Here is a 17,832-nt window from a genome sequence, read left to right on the forward strand (position 1 = left end):
TATATTCTTCAATTAGGAAATAATAATATAAATACTTGTTAGAGTCTTAGTAATAACTATATAATTTTCAAATATAAAGTTCACAGAGTTAAGAAGAATATAATTATTTTATAATCTCGACCTCAGTGTTGTAATTTGTTTTCGAAAAATCTGTATTGAACTGTATCCACGCAATACGTCCTTAATCATTGCTGCTGTTAACACTGCTGCTATTGCAGTTGGTATTACAACTACAAATATTATTGTCATAAACGTAACCTTTTTGTATCATTATTAAATATTCAGAATATAATTGAAATGAATGTTAACTTGTAGTGTTTCTGACAATGCGTTGAATTACGTTAATACCAGGTAAATGACAGAGCTTAGTTGGAAGAACGTAGGAACGTCGGACGTCGCGAAATTCGGAATTTAAGGGCCGCATTCATAGACATTTTTAGCGCGGGCTTTCGGTGGATTATCAGCGTTTTTCGTATTCATAAACCAGTGTTAGCGATAGGATATGATTTGAATTCTGCACTAGTAACCAGTGGATAGCCGGGGCTAGCTTAGTACGCTCGTAGCGCGTGCTGCGAAATGTCTATGAATACGGCCCTAAATGTCAATGTATCAAGCTCAAATTCTCGTGACACCTTTCGAATTTATTATGTTACAGGATAGTATAATGTAATAATATAACAGTATAAGAAGAAAAAACTAACACTCGTATTAGGCAGCCCTATTGTTCTAAACCTAACATTAAATTTATATTACTTATATCGCTAACGAACGATAACAGAATACAAATGATAATTTGAATATTATTTATATTACTAACGCACGATAACAGAATACAACTCATAATTTGAATATTATTCACGTCGCTGAAGAACGATAACAGAATATAACAAATTATAACTTGAATATTATATATATCGCTAAAGGAACGATAAAATATAAATAACTTGAATATTATTCATATCGATAAAGAACGATAACAGAATATAAGTGATAATTTGAATAATGCAGTATTTATATCGCTAAAGAACGATAGAAAAATAAAATGAAAACTTGAACAAAGCCCGAACTCACAACCTTCAAATCATTAAGCGAGTTCTCTACCGCTGGTCTACGAGGCGCAGATATGGAATGATTCCATAGTTCCGGAAGTGCTTCTAAAAGCACATGCATCGTGTAACATCGCCGTGACCCGAAGTGGACTTAGAAAATATTCTCTGTTCACGAGTGCGGCCACTTTTTTTTTTGACAACTGTACAGTTGTCAAAAAAAAAAAAAGTTGCCGCACTCGTGAACAGAGAATATTTTCAAAGTCCACTTCGGGTCGCGGCGATGTTACACGATGCATGTGATTGTACAAGCAGTTCCAGAACTATGAAAGTGTTCCATATCTGCGTCTCGTAGACCAACGGTAGAGTGCCTGTTTAATGATTCAAAGGTTGTGGGTTCGGGCCATCTTCAAGTTTTCATTTTATTTTTAATCGTTCTTTAGCGATTAAATTATATTCAAATTATCATTTATATTTTGTTATCGTTCTTTATGGATATCACGTTATTTATATTTTGTTATCGTTCTTTAGAGATATGAATAAAATTCAAGTCATCATTTGTATTATGTTATCGTTTTATAACGATATGAATAATAATAATTATTATTGTATCTCCAATGGGGGTTAGCTCTATTTTACATATGTATGTTAGGGCTATAGTTTAATACACAAAAAGATAAGCGTAAAGAGAAATGGAAAAGAAAATTAAATTAGCTTACGCGATGTAAACAAAACATAAACAATCCGTAAATTAGGCATTGCGTTTGCAAAACAAATATCAGTTATCAATTTGAAACATACGAAAACATTAACAACACACATACGTAACACTTCTATAACACAAATATGCAGCTTTCCGTACCATACATCATAAATTAATGCACAATGGTCACACAAACACAATCAAACTATAATTACGACATTGCAACGACATCAAGCATCCCATAACTGACTCACATACATAACAAATCAAGCATCCGTTGCAACACATACACTTCAATATAGTAACCACACTTTTAAAAGTTACAAATTTGGCTCCAAGGAGAATAAATAGGACACTGTTACTAATTAATATTCTTCTACAATTTCTTAAATACATCTGTAATAAATCTGTAAAATTCTGATATGAATAATATTCACGTTTTTTATATTGTTATCGTTCTTTAGCGATATAAATAATATTCAAGTTATCGTTTATATTCTGTTTTCCTTCATTAGCATTATATATAATATTCAAGTTATTTATATTGTTATTGTTCTTTCGCAATATAAATAATCTGTATTTTATGTAAGTAATTATTATAACACAAATAGCCATCTTTCTTTGTAAAATAGGTTATTTTATTTAGATAATTAAATACGTATTATATAATATCTTATATTAATTAAACAAACCGATATTTATCATTTATATTCTGTTATCGTTCTTTAGTGATACTGTATAAATAATATTCAAGTTATTTATATTGTAATCGTTCTTTAGTGACATAAATAACATAAATTTAAAATTAGGTTTGGAAAAATCCAGTTGCATAATACTGGTATTAGTTTTTCTTTTTGTATCATTACATTATACTACCTTGAACCACAATAAAATGAAAAGGAGTAACGAGGAATTGAACCTGAGACGTTGACATCTAAATTCTGACGTTCGTCCGCTGAGCAACGAGGGCAAAAGTGTGGAAACATTTTCGGAAAAATTAGCCCAATCACACTCTAAGATTTTCTGATGATTCGTAGAAGCTAGTCCAGGATGCGGAGGGTAAAGGCTAATTGAGATTTTCGGTCTCTGCTCGGGTCAAACATCCTGATAGAATTAATATTTAACCCTTGCCGTGACTTTCGGTGAAGTCCGGAGGGCCCAATTAGTCAAATCCACTCTCCCCATCTCCACGCTTGGGCCCCCTGGAATTTAATAAGATGCGAAAGAGATAGTGGTGTGCGGAAAGCAACGGGATGCATTTAGGCCTATCCTTCCCAAGAAAAATTGCAAACATGAACAAAAGGAAGCTTTTAATAGAAGAAGAAGGATCTTCTGCGGACCTCTGGAAAAAGAACTGAGGAAGAGACTAGTGAAGTGCTTTGTGTGGAATGTAGCATTGTATGGTGAAGGAACATTGACATTACGACGAAATGAAGAGAAACGAATTGAAGCATTTGAAATGTGGATGTGGAGAAGAACGGTGCGTGTGAAGTGGACAGACAGAATAAGAAATAAAATTGTGTTTGAAAAAGTGAGTGAAGAAAGAATGATGCTGAAACTGATTAGAAAGAGAAAAAGGAATTGGTTGGGTCTCTGGTTGAAAAGAATAATAGACGACATTAGGAAATGTGGATCATATGCGGAGACTAAGAGGAAGGCAGAAAATAGGAAAGATTGGAGATTGCTGGGTTTGCAATGAAAGACCTGCCCATGGACAGAACACTTATGTATGTATGTTGAGAATGCCTGGAATATCGTGTCTAAAAACAGTCGCTATTTGCAAAGACTAGTCAATTCAATGCCCACTGGACTACAAGATGATCGAGATAAGAGGAAGATAGACTAAATATTGAATTGTGGCTTTTCGTTTTGTTTTTTGAACGCTTAATTGTTTGAATGCTTTAAGGCCGACGCCAGTAAATTTGTTTTGTTTATGCCACGAAAGATATTTTTATTGAGAATAAAATCTTTTTTCTTTCCATTTGCAGCCACAATATCGTAATGATAAAGTCATGGCATAATATATTAATGAACCTGATGTTAATTACTAAAATAATCGTAAAAGAGAAAGGAGCCATTATGTATAGTTTGTCTCTCTCAAAAACATAACAAAAAAGAACATAAAAAGCACGAGGTTGTAGTCGAACGCAGGACCTAATGAGTAAGAGGCCTGAACGCTACCATTACGCTATCGATTAACACACAGAATACTTCAATTATAATTGTAGATATCAGGCAACGTGGTCCAACAACATGTAACATCGCCTCTCTCCGAATTGTAGCGAAGATATCCGAAGGGAACTTTGTTTCAGGAGAGCGGCCACTTTTTCATTTGACAGCTGTACATAGCTATTAGAGCGCAACAGTTCGGCGACATATATCATTTGCAGAAGAGCAGTGATAAGCTCATATTAATTAATTTAAATATCCTGGTAATACCACTTCAAGCACAAGCAAATCACGGGATATAGAAGACAAAATTAATAATCTTAAAAATATGAATTATAATATAAATATATTTTGGAAAAGTTATGTCAAAACATACAAATGTATTACTAATTATATTTCATGGACGTCAAAGCTGGTCACGAAGAACAAAGATAAGAAATGTTAGACGCACAGCAAATGAAATTTCTTAGACCACTAGTATATTTCACAGATCATGTCAGAAATGAATTTATTAGTTATCAATTACGAAAACAACATTGTAGAAAATACTGAAAAAGATATATATATATACACACACACACACACACACACACACACACACACACACACACACAATTATGTTCGATGAGGACATAATAGTTGAGAGACTCGAGTTCTTTCTCTATCAAAGAATGCCATATTACGCATGCTGAAAGTTTTCGATCATATGTTGAGATCTTCGCTTTGCTTTTCTGTTTAAATATGAATGTTACATATCTATGCTGAGAAGGAATTAAAACTATGGTCTCTCATGAACTGCACACTAAATCTTGAAACATTTTCGTGCTCTCAACAATAATGTCCCTCATTGTACAAACAATGGATGATTATACACTGCCAGAGAAAGCTCACAGCTACAAACCCAGTGTGAAAAGACGTATAAGTAGACCGTAGCAAATACGGGCTAGTTTTGGGCTTTATAAACCGAACCCAGATGTGTTAGAACCTGTTCGTTCTGCACTACAACTCAGAATGGATTTGATTAATATCTGGAATTTTCGTTAGCAATATCTTTCATATCTACACTTGGAAGTTGTCGAAGATAAGAAGAATTGGAAGATAAATGAATAAGTATGTCAGTATTAGAAGAAATTCCTTATTGGCTCTAATTTCATGATATAGTATAGTTTATTTTATATAATATATTGTAATATGATCTGTTAAAATAACACACAACTTTTTGTCCGAAGAGTAATACACAATTTATATAATATAACAAATAAAAGAAGAGATTTGTTATGTGAAATTCTGTGCCTTGAATTATGAAATATGTCGTTGAATGATGCGAATTAAGTCGTAAAAAGATAATAAAAATCAAATTGATTGCAGTTTGGATTTATGGGGATTTGCAACATTCTATATCTAATGAATATCATAACTACCAGCCCCAGCTTACAAAGATCTCCCATAAAGCATCGGGAGGTTATAAAACGTTGGAATTCGACTATAAATGTCATTCTCCAAAGTTTTTATGTTTACGATGAAATATAAAGGCCGTATTCACTGATAATATCAAACCTCGTAATATTGGTAATAAGGAGAAAATTGGTGAACTTGTGCAGAAGATAGTGTTGCTATATTTATAGTAGATATCTTAGCCGGAAAAGGTGACAATTAATATTACAGTTTGATAGCGAATATTTCCATATTTATATACAAATGATACTTGGAAATCAGAGAGGAATCAATGAATAAATCTTGAGCTCTATGTTGCAAAGTCGAGGATAAGAACAATAAAGTGGGCCATACTGAAATTACACATGCTTTCCCATACATTTCACGTGTTTCGCAATAATTCAGTACTTTTAACGTGTTAGAAATGGCACGACTATTTATTTTCTTGAACTATTATTTAAAGTAGGCCCGGGCAACTGTAGAGCAGCGGGGAGCGGCTCCTGCTCAACGAAATATACTGCCAGCTCTCCAATGCAAAACAGCTGTGCAGGGGCGGATTACAAATTAAGGTACTTATCGCTCATGGTTATAGACCTAACAGGGATTATATCCACTATCTCAAAAATGAATGGATTTTAAATACGATTGAATTAACATATTTCAAATAACTAGAGCATTAGTGTTTGAGAAAAATGTACGTAATCGGTATACAGAGTGAACTGTAAGTAATGGCATTAATTCAGGGTGTTATTCTTTGAGATATTTTAAACAAAGACGTTTAATACAGTTTTGCTCGTTTATGCTTCTTTTTCGAGATGAAAATTATTTAATATGAAACATTTCATAGCGTGTTTTGGGAAAGCCATTGATTTAATTCCCAATATGCTCAGTCATTTTAAAGGTAAGCGTTCACTACATCGTATCGCATGCATCGGACGAATCGCACGGATCGGAAAAAGACAATCTTTGCTGTAATTGTTATGTAACCGCGTTCACTACATCGTATCGGACGCATCGCCTCTCGGCAAATCTGTCCACGTACCTCGGATGGGCAACTTTTCCGATACGTGCGATCATGGCCTTCTTTAATAAATCAATTTTAATTTTTTCAACTGTTACTATTGTGTTGTGCCATGTTCAGTGTCGCGCCAAAATGGCAGACGGAAAACTTATTTCGCGTGTAGAAAATTGCGAAGAATTATATAATTTGAGGCGTTCCCATTACAGTAATCAAGTCATTTCTTGCAAATATATTATGTAACCAATATTTCTTTCGTTTCTTCCTCTTCAATTAAGACGCATGAAGCAATTACAAATTCTTATTCGCTAACAGACGTAATTAATAGACCTAACCTCAACTCCTCTGCTTTCAGTAATGTCAATATCGTACGACGTCATGTTTTAAACAGCTGATAGGGGAATCCGATGAGGCGATGAGGTGAAGCCGTTACAGTGAACGCACTGCACTTAAAATATCCGTTGCGTGCGATTCGTACGAGGAGTGCGATACGATGTACGGTAGAGAACGCTTACCTTAAGAGAGCAGAGTGTTGTGATAATAAATGATTGAAAGAATTTTAGTTTTGTACTTTAAATGTGCAACAATTTGATGTTGCAGATGTTGCAGCTTCATAGCCTTTGCATGTTATATAGGTTACCCTCGTCTGTGACTGAACTGCTAACCCGTTGAGCTTCTATCAAGGCGACCCGGTTTCAATCCCCACTAGGTCGTGAAGGAATTTGTGTTGGACAAAGTTGACGTTGTAGATGGTTTTTCTCGGAGTACTCCCGTTTCCTCTCTTTAACTCCACCAACACCATGTCTTCCTCATTTCATCTATTATCTTCAGTAGTAACAATAGACTGGGGTGAGTCTTGAGGGTAGTATGAGTTTTCGAAGATGATATAGGAAGGGATTGGAAAGGACCTGACTCTAACAGGAGCTGGGGCAGGATAAGTCACTTGTCAGCGTCGTATGATCAGGAAGGGCTTGGGGCCCAGGGCCCCTGGAGCTTATCAAGCATCAGCGAAACGGGATGTAGTTGCAGTATGTCACGAACTGAGACAGTTTGGCCCAACCTGTCAGCCACCCAGCCACCTGTCGAACTTGGACAATCATATGTATGATGGGGTAAAATTATATAAAATCAGGGGACATGTTTAAAGAAGTGGCATGATAATTGTAAAGTTGAGGGAAACGGTAGAACCCAGCGCATAACACCCATTCGCCACTAGTCAACGCAGGGAATAGAACCAGAATCAGCAGAGTACTTATGCTAGCACTTGAGCACTAAGATAACGGGGAGGGAAAGAAAAATATTCAGAATATCGACTAGTGAGAAAAAGAAACTTATTAAGTTTAGAATATACGATAAATAACATAAATGAATAAAGAAAAGCAACAAAATGAGGACGGGACTCTTTTTAATCAGATATCCTAGATAATATTGAAATGGAACATTGTTTTCAATACTCCCAAGGCTTTATTGAAACATGTGTGAGAGACTTTGGTAAGACATGGTCTGAATCAACAGTCACGTAACCGGAGAGATAATGAAGACACTGGTTCTTTGCAAGCAAGACTTTTTCTGTCCGCTACATAGTGTCCCTTTAATCCCTGTCCGTACAATACATGCACGTCTCTTGTCACCAAGGAAACCGAACAAGCAGTTGTTATCTGTGACATTGTCTTTGTTTACGCTGCCTCTACTGTCTTACTTCTTGTCACCATGATGAGCCATTGTTCAGGTCCATTGTTTGCGGTATTCCTCTGGTATATACTCGCCTCATGACAGAACAGTCTGGCCGTCGAGCCGGTAGATTAAAGCTGAACATGCAGGACGCACTGAAGAACTATCATCAACTATGAGTAATTGTTATTATCTAGAAAAAGTATTTGACGACCGATGTGAGCGTCTCAGTTTTGAAATTTTAAATAACCTCCGAACTAGAATACCGCACCAGAGTCATATACCTTTTGCTTTTTTTTTTCAAGATCTCTTTTTAGTATTCATAGCACAAGCATTACTACTGGTAAGGACAGAGTATTTTGATCGTAGTATGTATGTATGTATGTATGTATGTATGTATGTATGTATGTATGTATGTATGTATGTTTATGATGACAACTGATATTAAATTACAGCGGTATATGACAGTAAGTTATGATGGCTAAGGCTATTATAATGACGCTTATGAAGGCTACGGCTATAATAATGACAGTTATGATGACTACGGATATTATATGACACTTTTGATGACTGCGGCTATTATAATGAAGGTTATGATGACTACGGCTAACATAATAAAGGTTATGATGACTACGACTATTGTAATTACGGTAATGATGAATGTAGAAATTATATTGACGGTTATGATGATTACAGATATTAAATTGATGATCATACTGCCTTCGGCTGTCATAATTAAGGTTATGATGACTACGACTATCATGAAGAAGGTTGTTACTTCGGCTATCAAAATTGAGGCCATTATATTCATGGGTATGATGACTACGAATATTATATTGACGGTTGAGATAATTCTACGATAATAATGACGATTCTGACAAATAAAAGGAAGAAAATTGAGATTGTCATGAATGGGATAATGATAATGTTGAATAGGACAATTAAAGGCGACAGCAATTTCTTTTGCGATGCTTACGACGATTATGACGACCCATAATTAACAAAACTAATTGCGACGAAGAAATTAATTCCGGTTAAAGCGACTACTATGACGATAATGATTATTATAACGACTTTGATGATGATGATGATGATGATGATGACAATAACGATTATTATGGCTGTGACGACATTATTGGTAGCAATAATGAAAAGATGGTGACGAGAGCAATGATTGTGATGTTGATGAAAAGGAGGATGATGGTGGTGATGTGACGATAATGATGTGATGATCTTATGGTTGTAGTGGCGGTAGCGGTGACAAATACCACGACAAATGTACATTGTCAGAAATGAGAACAATAACGCTGATTATGACAATTACAGTGATCGATGGCGGTAATGGTGACAGTGACGGGAATGGCAGTAAGTTCGGTGACAATGATGAAAACAGTAATGACGTTTAATTATAAAAATAGTGAGACGAATGCTAGGAGAATGATATTGATGAATGATGTATTTAAAAAAATATATAACTGAAATAGTGATATGACAACCTGAGTAGAATATTTACTCATTAGTAGAGTGCAGCATATTATTCTACTTGTCCCCGTGTAAGTGAAGTAATGAAGTCTGAAATCAATGAAGTAGTCACTTTATTTTCAGGACAGAGATTTTATTATAATTGTGATTAAGATTTGATTTCAGGCGAAAGGAATACGAGTGTAATCATAATTCTCTTTATTGCACTCCCTGTGCTGCGAGCGCAATCCACTGTCGGTATCATTTCTCTTGCCGCATTCTCCGCGCTCCAACTGTCAATGCAGTGGCCTCAGCTCCAGTCAGTAGTCAAATATCGGTCGGCCGACAGCTGAAATGTTCCGAACAAAATAATGTCTAATAAACTGTGAATACCGACACTGTGTCGGGTGCAGTTTTTGTTGCGAAGATTGTACTAAATAGGGGGCTGAGGGTGTTACTAAGCGAGGCGAAGAATTTATGTATTGCCTAAGTATGATATATGCTCTGGCAGAGTCTTGCATGTTGCTGCATGCCTGACTAGAAGCGTCTTCTGGCTTGAATTATGGCAAGTACAAGAGCGCGCGTCCTGCCCGTGATTCGTTTCGCGTTACAGCCTTGTGGCAAAATTACCGCCTCCAAGAGTGACACAAAGGACGACAAGCTAAGGTTTCATGTAGCTCACAAATCAATTTTACAACAAATAATGTTGAAGTTATCTGTCCGTAGGAATGTAGTCATATGTCAATATGTTAGGAGAAAATACACAAACGATTAGGGAAAACACGGAAATTTTACTTGAAGCAAGTAAAGCGGTCGGTTTGGAAGTAAATCCCGAAAAGACAAAGTATACGATTATATCTCGTGACCAGAATATTGTACGAAATGGAAATATAAAAATTGGAGATTTATCCTTCGAAGAGGTGGAAAAATTCAAATATCTTGGAGCAACAGTAACAAATATAAATGACACTCGGGAGGAAATTAAACGCAGAATAAATATGGGAAATGCGTGTTATTATTCGGTTGAGAAGCTCTTATCATCCAGTCTGCTGTCCAAAAATCTGAAAGTTAGAATTTATAAAACAGTTATATTACCGGTTCCTCTGTATGGTTGTGAAACTTGGACTCTCACTCTGAGAGAGGAACATAGGTTAAGGGTGTTTGAGAATAAGGTGCTTAGGAAAATATTTGGGGCTAAGCGGGATGAAGTTACAGGAGAATGGAGAAAGTTACACAACACAGAACTGCACGCAATGTATTCTTCACCTGACATAATTAGGAACATTAAATCCAGACGTTTGAGATGGGCAGGGCATGTAGCACGTATGGACGAATCCAGAAATGCATATGGAGTGTTAGTTGGGAGACCGGAGGGAAAAAGACGTTTAGGGAGGCCGAAACGTAGATGGGAGGATAATATTAAAATGGATTTGAGGGAGGTGGGGTATGATGATAGAGACTGGATTAATCTTGCACAGGATAGGGAACACTGGCGGGCTTATGTGAGGGCGGCAATGAACCTTCGGGTTCCTTAAAAGTAATTTGTAAGTAAGTAAGTGAGTAAGTAAGTAAGGAATGTAGTCATGGATATCCGCTCTCAAAACTTACTAATTACGTATAAATACTAACGTACGTACTAAATACGTACACTTTGACTACTGCGATATTATATTAAGTAGCCTAAATGCAAATTTGAGCAACAGGCTACAACGTGTGCATAATGCGTGCGTCCGTTATATTTGTAATATTCGTAAGTATGATCATGTTTCCCCGTCTTTCCAAACTCTGTCTTGGCTAAGGCTAAGCGATCGACGAGCCCAGCATTCTCTTGTTCTCTTATTTCAAATTCTGCGCACCGCTACCCCAATATATTTGGCTTCTCGTTTTCAAAATTTATCCGCATATCATCAGCTAAGTACAAGATCTCATTATAACAATTTACTCATTATACCCTACCACAAGACATCTTTATATTCTTCATCCTATACAGTTTCAGTTGCTAGAAATTGGAACTCGCTTCCGAGTGATATAAGGGGTTGTTGGACAATAGCTTCATTTAGGTCAAAATTACATAAATTCTTACTTAACAGATGAATTGCTGATTAATATTTGTTACTTATAATGAAACTAACATCTGTCCATTCTTATTATTATTATCTTTAATTTCTCTAAATATATTTACAAAACCTCTAATGGCAATTACATTAATATTCTCATTATAGAAATAGAAATATATATATTCTCCCTGTAACATAGTCCTAGTAAGCTTATATTAAATTAATTTTCATTATTTTACTAGCTATCTCAAATATTAAATTAATTATAATTCATTGAATTAAATTAGCTTATAAATTAAGTTACTACTTTACCTTATAGATTTATCTAAATTTAAATAAATGTGTAGTGAAGATTATTGCTGGAGAACCTTTTAAGTGTAGTGAAAATATTTGTAATTTAAATTTATGTATTGTATTGATTAAGGCTGGTTGAGTGGAAGAGAAGGCCTTATGGCCTTAACTCTGCCAGCGAAAATAAAACATTATTATTATTATTATTATTATTATTATTATTATTATTATTATTATGTATGTATGTATGTATTAACACTACAATTGGGTACACACCCGGTGGCAATGATATTTAATATACAATAATACCATTACAATTATACAATAATTACAGCAATAAAAGACAAAATGGAATAAAATAAAATAAATAAAATAAAATAAACCTAAATTTATTTCTAACTATAAATAAATAGATGCAATAAACCTAGGATTATAAATAAAAACTGTTCTATAATAACGCCTAATAATAAGCAAAAGAAAACCTAACTTATAAGTACTTCTATTTCACCAAATTATTACCAATTTAAGTAATTACATATCACCTTAATTAATTACAAATCGACTTAATTACATATCATCTTAATTAATTACATATCACCTTAATTTATTTACATATCAATTAAATTACATATCATCTTAATTAAATACATATCAACTTAATTACATGACACAACTTAGCACCTACAATTACTACATATGAAATTGGAGAAAGGATATTTCAGTAAATAGGCTTAGAAACTAATAAATTAATAAAATTACCTTTCCTAGAGAAACTCGAATGCTAGATCCAAATTAGTATAAACTTACATCATCTCTTAGGAGTTAAAGAAAAAATGTTTTTATTGTCTAAAATCAGAGAATTCTGATACTTTGCTGTTACCGCGGTATACGGTATACTATAGTATTATGTTATTTTGATTACCTAAATGAAGTTAAGCGGTCCTCTAAAGGAGGTAGGTTTCCGAATGACGGAGGATTTCCTTTCCAGAATATTTCCAATTTCTTACATATGTTGGTATGTAGGTATTTTTAAGAACTGTGTTACTTTGAAGCATTTCAATAAAGAGTGTCTTTTAAGTCATTCCCTATTTTAAAATTATTATAACTTTTTTACTTGCAAACGGATTCTATATAAACAAAGGCGGAGTAATGGTGGGAAAATGAGCTATAGAATTCATAATTTTGCCGTCTTTAATTTTCTTCCTATGTTCATGATCTTCGTCTTGTTTGCATTTATCTTAATCCCATACTGCTGACAGCTGTCATTTAGCTCCAGTAGCATATCCCTTAGTATCCACAATACGCTACTTTTGCACTGTTTCAGTTTCCGTTTAGCTGCAACTTTGCATCATTGTGTTGATTCTTCAACATATTATTTTGGTTATATTCGCGATATATGCTGTATGTGTTCTTTAAGATGATGAAATACAAGCATTAACTTACATATCAACTGCTTTGATGCCTTTGATTATGAAACAAAGACAAACACTCAACTACGAAATTAGGAGAGTGTTATGTAAGAAATTAAATAAATATAGAGAACAACTTGGGTTACAAAGTGTGTCCGAGAACTGCATTGAAGGGGTTGAATACATTTTATAAGAACTTTTTGCGAGTGTAAGAAAAATTTATTTCATTTATTTTAAATTTGACCGTACTTCATTGTTTATTGTACCCAAAGAATTTTATATTTATTTCAACTATAAGTTTCAACTAACATCGACCAATTTTTATTTTTTACTGTCACTTCGAACATTCTACAAGCACTCTCCAGGTTGAACTATCACTAATATTTTAAGTCTTAGGCTGCAGTGCAAGCCTTCGGGTCCCTCCTCTGTACAAGAGAAAAAAATCACTAATATTTATTTTTCGGCCCGAATTCCGAATTGGTATTCAAAATTAGCTAGCAATTTTTATAATACCTTCAGAAAAACGACAATAAACTTTGATACGAGAGATTTTTAATTAGATTATTTTACGACGCTTTGTCAACAGCTATGGTTATGTAGTGTCTGAGTGAGATGAAGGCGATAATGCCAGCGAAATGAATCCAGTGTCCAGAGCCCCAGGTAACTTTTCCCAACCAGAATTTGAACCCGGGCCGGCTCATTTCATGGTCAGAGTTACTTACAACTTACAAATGGTTTTAAGGAACCCGGAGATTCATTGCCGTCCTCACATAAGCCCGCTATCGGTCCCTACCCTGTGCAAGATTAATCCACTCTCTATCATATCCCACCTCCCTCAAATCCATTTTAATATTATCCTCCCATCTGCGCCTCGGCCTACCCAAAGGTCTTTTTCCCTCCGGTCTCCCAATTAACACTCTATATGCATTTCTGGATTCGCCCATACGTGCTACATGCCCTGCCCATCTCAAACTTTTTTTTGACAGAGAATCAGTCCCATTCCGAGGCTTATTTGATGGATTCGTAACAAGTTGTTTTTTTTACAGTGATGGGTTGTTAGCCCTTCGCCCAACCCACAAGCTGGAAGACCACCCCTTATCGGTTCTCCACGACTGCTTATTCAATATATTAGCAGCTACCCTCCATATCTGGAGGCCGTCTCCTCTATCCGCAACCTGAGGACGCGCCATGCCGTGGTGATAGGGACCCATTGAACATAAAGTACACAAGTTTCAGAACTTGTGTGGAACAATCAAAAGAACATTGAAAAATAAAGTTAGGAAGGAAACACTACTTAAATTCTACAAAACAATAGCTTTACCTGTATTAATGTACGGATCAGAAAATTGGACCTTGAATACCAAAAATAAGAGAATGGTTGAAACATCGGAAATGAAATTCTTACGTTAGGTAGCTGGATATACCCTAAGAGACCAAGTACAGAATGATGTTATACTACGAGATAAGCTGCATATAACTGACTTAAGTAGTATGATTCGAGAGAATAAAAAAAAATGGTTCCAACATATACAAAGAATGACACTATCAAGACCAGCTAGATGCCTTTATGAATACAAACTAAATGGAAAACGAAGTATTGGTCGACCACGACTACGATGGGAAGACGACTTCTGAGTCGGAACGAATCGGAATCGGTCCACCTTGAAGTAGATGATGATGATGATGATGATGATGATGATGACGTTAACCATCTCATGAACGATGTCAGCAACTCATCTCTTTGTGAAGTTATGCCACGGATGTTCAAAAGAACTGTATTGTTATATATACATAATTATAATTATAATCTGTCAACGTTGTGAATTTTGTAACTGCTAGAAATCGTTTATTTTCATCAGATCATAAAATAAAATATATAGAAACATTATAAAGTATTAATGGCACATTTTGATGGCAACATTGTTCGAAATCGCAGTGGAAGTTTGGAAAAAACCAGCATCACAAATGTTGTGGATGAAAGTGAGGTAACTCTGTTCACACCTAGCTACTTTAAAACTCTCGCAGAAAGAAATAGTTGCAAAAGGCTGGTTCGGTATCCTCTACGTTCCGAGTTGAACTGTTGTTCACACGTCGCAGTAAGCGAGTTGCGCAGTACACATTTTGTGCTGCAGCGATGCAGAAGTAGTGACATGTGACCGTGCCGTAAGTAAACACAGTCCCATTTCAGAGAAGAAAGAAATCAATTATACAGTTAATAAAAAATGGTTTGAACATGACTCCGTTGTATTTAATAAATTTTTCTGGAGCTATAGATCTTAAAAATATGGAACTTGTACTACGAATATTAAATTATAATTGTGTAGGTTCAGTCTACAACTTATCAATCTATATTAATACAAAATTAATTTTCTGTTTTATTACATTGGAAAGTTAGGGAAGACTGTTGTATCTTTAGCATAGTGTACCTTTGAACATTTTTTGTTTTTTCATTTTTTGCTGCTAGCTAGAGGACTCAATCTGAAGTAGATTGTAGAGAAAGCCGCTAAGTGGCTCTGGTCGTAGTTTTAGTTTGATTTACAGCAAAGTGTGAGTTCCATGGACAAAAGAAGCTGTTTTAGTAACAAAAGTAAACATTTCGTTCATTGATATATGTTTTCTAACACAAAACCAAATTGTATTTGTTAATATCTTTCAAGTACATTGTGTTTCCTATCATCTGATGAGTAATAACATATTTTAATTTCCATGATTTATTCGAATTTCTAGTTTTGAGAGTCATATTTGTTTAAAAGTGCACCCTCTTGTACCTTTGAACACAAACCATCTTGTACCATGGAACATGTTCCAAAGTACACGATACTATCGATTTTTGTTTTTCTTTTATTTTAAGATCATGTCACGAAGTAAGTCTGGAGTTAAGAAGCCCCCAATTGATCCGGATGCCTTGAAGAAAGATGTTCAAGCAGTTATTGCTCCTCCAGGAAATAAAATCTCAATCAGAGAGGCCTGCTCTGGTTTATGATGGCAAATACATTTTAAATATGATTGTCAGTTTTTACAGTTACGTATATTCCCACCTATATTCCATGTGGTCCAACTTAGAAGAGGGTATATTCCAAGGTACATGAACCTGTTGTACCTTTGAACACATTACATATCCCTTCATTTTATTTTTTCCATCCTTAGATGTGTAAAACAGGAAAATACGTACAGGAAGTTGTAAAGCAATCTTCAATAATTATTTTAAGCATTTTTTTATTTAATTTTTTTTCCCAAAATTAAAAAAAATAAAATGTGAAAAGTGTTTAAAGGTACAACAGTCTCCCCTATATTTACACAAATAGGTCTATTTTCGACTTATTTAAAAAGTCCTCTTCAGGTGGAGAACACAATGAATGGCACATTGAACACAGGTGATATATAGTGAGAGAACATTTTTGCATATGTTCTCTCACTGTATGTCACCTGTGTTCAATGTGCCATTATTAATAATAATAATAATAATAATTATTATTATTATTATTATTATTATTATTATTATTATTATTATTATTTCGTTTTCAAAAATTATTTATATATTAAACATTGAACATGATCCCCTGCACTTTGGCACAGAAATTATTTTTCCCACTTTGTCAAAATAACGTCTTGAAGATGATACCACAGTCTAGTATATACAGTCACGAAGCTCAATACGTAGTAAATATGTAGCCTATCCATAGATAGTTGCTAACCACTAGGATCGCCAACATCGCCTCATTACAGACAATACAAATAGTACCGGCACAGTATATTGTTCCTAGCATCCTCACAACTCAAGCTTCGTGACTGTATATACTAGACTGCGATCTTTAACTTATTGTTGGAGATCTCTGGTGCGCTGTCAATCATCTGACAACTGTGGAAGAGTCGAACCACGACTATGGAAAATGCCATCTGGGGGCTGGACCCGAAATGATTGTCTATGTCCGATAGGTGGCCTGGGTGGCATTCTCCAATCCGATGCTGAGAGGGGATCATCCTGCCTCAGCCCTTGATAGAGCCAAGTCCCATTCCGCGAATGAGTAGCCTGATAAGCAATCTCAAATACCTTCTTTTCGTCGTCGGCTGACAGGTGGTCATCCTGCCTCAGCTCAGCGAGGTTCCTTCCTATGAGTAGCCTAATAAACCTGAGGGGCCCCGGGCCTCAGGTCCATCTTATATGGGCACCAGAAACCCGGACTATCCCCAGCACTTAACTCCAGCTTATTTTTACTATTGCAGATGATGGAAGAAATGAGGGGGAGCTGGAGAATGTTGATGGAATGATAGAGGGAAACGGAAGTACCTCGAGAAAAACCCTCTGCAGATCTGACGACTAAGCCACAGCAGCGATTTGCTTGCGTTACGTGTCATCCCTTGGAGGCATATCAAATTAGTCGTATGATAAAAAACACATCAAATACAATATTTGTAAGATTATAATGTCGCAGATATTTTTACTTCTGAATGTTTGCTTCCGATTATATAATGGACGGGTATTGAGGTTTCATATTCATTATATTTTCATAGATTTTGTTAAAAGCTAAACTGTAGGTTTTTATTACCCATAAACTAAAGCGTTATTTATAGC

This window comes from Periplaneta americana, chromosome 11 (assembly GCF_040183065.1).
Source record: "Periplaneta americana isolate PAMFEO1 chromosome 11, P.americana_PAMFEO1_priV1, whole genome shotgun sequence".
In the NCBI taxonomy this organism is placed as follows: Eukaryota; Metazoa; Arthropoda; class Insecta; order Blattodea; family Blattidae; genus Periplaneta; species Periplaneta americana.